The sequence below is a fragment of the Euprymna scolopes genome, chromosome 5 (genome assembly GCF_053919585.1).
Source record: "Euprymna scolopes isolate OS-2025 chromosome 5, ASM5391958v1, whole genome shotgun sequence".
NCBI classification, from domain to species: domain Eukaryota; kingdom Metazoa; phylum Mollusca; class Cephalopoda; order Sepiida; family Sepiolidae; genus Euprymna; species Euprymna scolopes.
In genome coordinates, this window is record NC_136486.1 from 41,228,666 (window position 1) to 41,232,580 (window position 3,915).

The 3,915-nt window shown below is 34.2% G+C and overlaps 1 pseudogene; it reads right to left on the reverse strand.

Annotated features, from left to right (window-relative positions):
* Nucleotides 1-293: 293 nt before the first annotated feature.
* Nucleotides 294-444, reverse strand: LOC145277238 (U2 spliceosomal RNA; annotated as a pseudogene).
* Between the last annotated feature and the right edge of the window lie 3,471 nt (nt 445-3,915).

The window sequence follows — 3,915 nt, forward strand, 5'->3', positions numbered from 1 at the left end:
CTAGAATCCTTCAAAAACAACTTGAATGATCTGGAGAATGACTTTAATGGCTTTGAGACTGACTGGTTGTAAAGTGGGTGATCATTTTACATAAAATTAATACAGAAAAGTGATCATCCACTTTATATCACAATAAGTACAGCATGTAGTAAGAACAGATATTACACTTTGATCTTGACCGAAAGGCTAGGAAAAGGGTATTTATTTGCTCCCCTACCGTGCAAATTAGGCACAAGGCCGATTTTTACTGTGAGGAGTGAAGGGGAAATGGAGATCAACTCCCCGGGGAGTACGGGAGGTGTATAGTGACAAATGGTATGAAGGGTTGCCTCTATATGTACCAAGATCTTAAATGTGGAGGCGACCCCACATATAGTCTTTGCTTGCAGCATCTGCCGGAACAGATACTACACTTTGATCTTAGCCAAAAGGCCAAGAAAAGCTGTATTTATTTGCTCCCCCACCGGGCAAATTAGGCACAAGGCCGATTTTTAATGTGAGGAGTGAAGGGGAAATGGGGCCAATTCCCCGGGGAGTAGGGGAGCTGGATAGTAACAATTAGCATGAAGGGTTGCCCCTACATTGACCAAGGTCTTATATGTGGGGCTGCCCCACATATGGTATTTGCTTGTGTTTCTACCGGACAGTTACTACATTTTGATCTTGCCCAAAAGGCCAAGAAAAGCTTAAAAAGTTAAGAACAGCATGTATTAACAACAGACCTTTGATCTTAACCAAAAAGGCAAAGTACAAAAGTGTTACGGACAGACCGACAGACCGACCGACAGGCCGGCCGACTGACCGACCGACGGAGTGACTTATAGAGTCGCTTGCACGCGACTTAAAAATTGTCTTACATTTAAACGATCAACGTAAAATTTAAAACGATGAGCCGCAATTAAAACATATAGAGTCAAAGTACAAAAGACAAACTGAAAGTAAAACTACTGTGTAGGAGGGGCTCATATTGGAGATGACGGGAGTTCATGTTGGGGGCTTATAACGGGCACATTTAATACAGAGATAACGATAGTGATGATGAGGGAGAGAAGACATTGATTCTTGGGGACTCCATATTTAACAGTTCTTATAACACAGATAGAATGACAGTTTAATTTTTTTTTTAAATAGCCATGAATTGATATGATTAGTGTCAAATAAAAAATTGAGTCGTAAATAAAAACTGTCAACGCAACGATCACTGCCTAAATTAAAAAATAAAAAAAAGATGAGCCGTAAATTAAAACGATCAAAAGTTAGATTTAAAAATGTAGCCATGAATTTAAAAAATCAGTGTGAAAATTAAAATAAAATAAGACCGAAAATTATAACGATATACACAATTAAAAACAGATGAACCGTAAACTAAAACGATCAACGTTAAATTGAAATGATGAACTGTAAATTAAAACTACAAACTTCAAATTTTGAGATGAGCAACTTTAAGGTCGACCACGGTAAGCCATGAATGAAAACGTCAAATTAACAAAATATTAATCTTAAATTAAATGATCAACGTAATTTTTGTAAAGATGAACCGGAAAGAAAAACGACTAACGTCAAAATAGGAAAGATGAGACGCAAGTTAAAACGATCAAATTAAAATGATCATTTCTAAATAAAAAACGACAAGCCGTAAATTAAAACGATCTGCGTCCAATGAAAACAAAAATAGATATTAATTAAAATTATCAGCGTCAAAGTAAAAAAAAAAAAACTTTAGCCGTAAATTAAAACTAGCAGTGTGCTTATTTTTTTTTAAATTTAGACATTAATTAAAACTTTAAAAATCGAAATTTACAAAACTTACCTGTAGACTCAAACGTTTAACGTCAAGTTAAGAAACACTTAGAACTTAATATGTTTAACGTGAAAAAAAAGATTATCAAATTAAAACAATCCTCGTCAAATCCATACTCCCATAAGTTTGTATTTTTTGTGCATTGATATTCATATATAAAAAAATTATATTTATTTAAAAAGAAAATACAACTTTGTTATATATGGGGCGTAGAATTGCATTCATATACAAAAAATCTAACTAATTTGCATATTCTTTTAAACATTCATTTTAATGAATTCCTTATTAGTATTTTTCGGTTGTCTTATGAAATGGCCAACTTTAGTTAACGTGTAACGTGTAATTATATTCATGCACATATTCTACATGATTTATACTTGCGTTTGTGTAAAAAGCTTATAGTAAACACAAAGCTCTTTCTATATATATTTATGTATGCGTATATGCATTTGGTTAAAAAGTTTGCCTACAAAACTACTCTGTCAGGTTTGGGTCTACAGACATGAAACTTAACATATAGGGTATTCGAACCCATGCGAAACTTTATATTTGTGTTCAGCCGGGGGGAATCGGTGCAAAAGTATGAAAATTAAATAAATCGAATTTTCCAGGTGTAGGTCGAACGAATATGCATGAGCAACGCAATAGCTATTGGTTCATGCTTTAATTTTTAGCCTTGCAGTAAACATGTCTTCATAGCTCAGGCATTAATGTCAAAGGGAAAAGTAAATCGCCAGCTAAACGTTTTGGTTTCGATTCTAGGTGGTGGCGCAGATGTCATTTTTTTTTTCTTTTTAAATCATTACTGTATATTGGGTCCAACATAATAATGAATATGAAATCTGCATTAATCAAAATATGATATTTAAGTGTATTTTACCACTAGACTATACCGGGCGGCCTGCTAGTTTAAAAGAAAACCAACCATAAATTACAAAAAAAAAAAAAAAAAAAAAAAAATCGAACTTCAATTTAAAAATACTAATATTAAAAAAAAAGTTATTTTTTTAAATTTTGAATGAAATAATTTTGAAAGTATATATTATTCAGATTTACTAAGATGAATGATATCTGGTTGGAAATCACTTCAACACTTTCGCAAAACGCAATTGCCTTATGTGAGAGTTGAACCTAAAAGATGGCATAAAATGAGCTGAAGACGAAAAATATGTCCGATGATTATCGAAAACCGATAATTGAAAAAAATCCGATTAAAAAAGAAAGTCCGATTTGACCAAAGTCATGAGACACCCTTACATCACAAGTGCATTTGAGAAGTTTTATCACCGCACAAGCAGAAAGACACAGCAAATAAAATCAACTGTAGACTCGTTTATAAGACAGGGCTGCGTTCGAAATGAATGTTACATTAAAAAACAATTGCACCATGATACTTAACTTTTGCATTTTAAACTTTAATAGTATAAGATCCACAGTTAATGCGCTACAGACTATAATTATTTTTTAATACACATAGACACTAGTGTTTCTTCCTTTCGGGAATCACTAGTGCAGGGAATTCTTTTATTTAAATTCAAAAATAACAAAATAAATATATATATGCATATGATCCTTAGTAGCGTGAAAACGCCGAAAGGCGTACATGCCTTTTTTTTTGCAAAGGCATCACCACTTATCAAGGCCCAGAGACCACTCGAGGATGAGGGTCGAAGAGTGTACAGTAGACAATTGGACAATAAAGTAATCGTTAGTAATGGAAATTCGGTAAATTTGTAAACTCATATGGACCGGCTCATCAAAAACTTGTTTACGTTAGACTTGAAGATAACCATATTGTAGTCAGCTGGAAATCAGGAAAACGGAAGACAATTCCACAGGCGTGCAGTTCTAAGAAAGAAGCTTTGTTCATGAAATCTACGTTTAGGTTTAGGCACAGATAAAGAGTGGGGGAAATCATTGATAGGGTTTTTTGCTAGACGGGTGTTTCTTGTGAAAGTTTGGCGAGGGGGGAACAATAGATTGGAGCTCAGTCAAGCACTTGCAATGAAAATAACAATAAAGCAGAGACAAACTCGCAACATCTCTTCTGTGAGAAAGAGGTCGCAGGGAAGAGAAAAGGACATCCCCTACGAGGCTACGAAGCCTATTTTGAA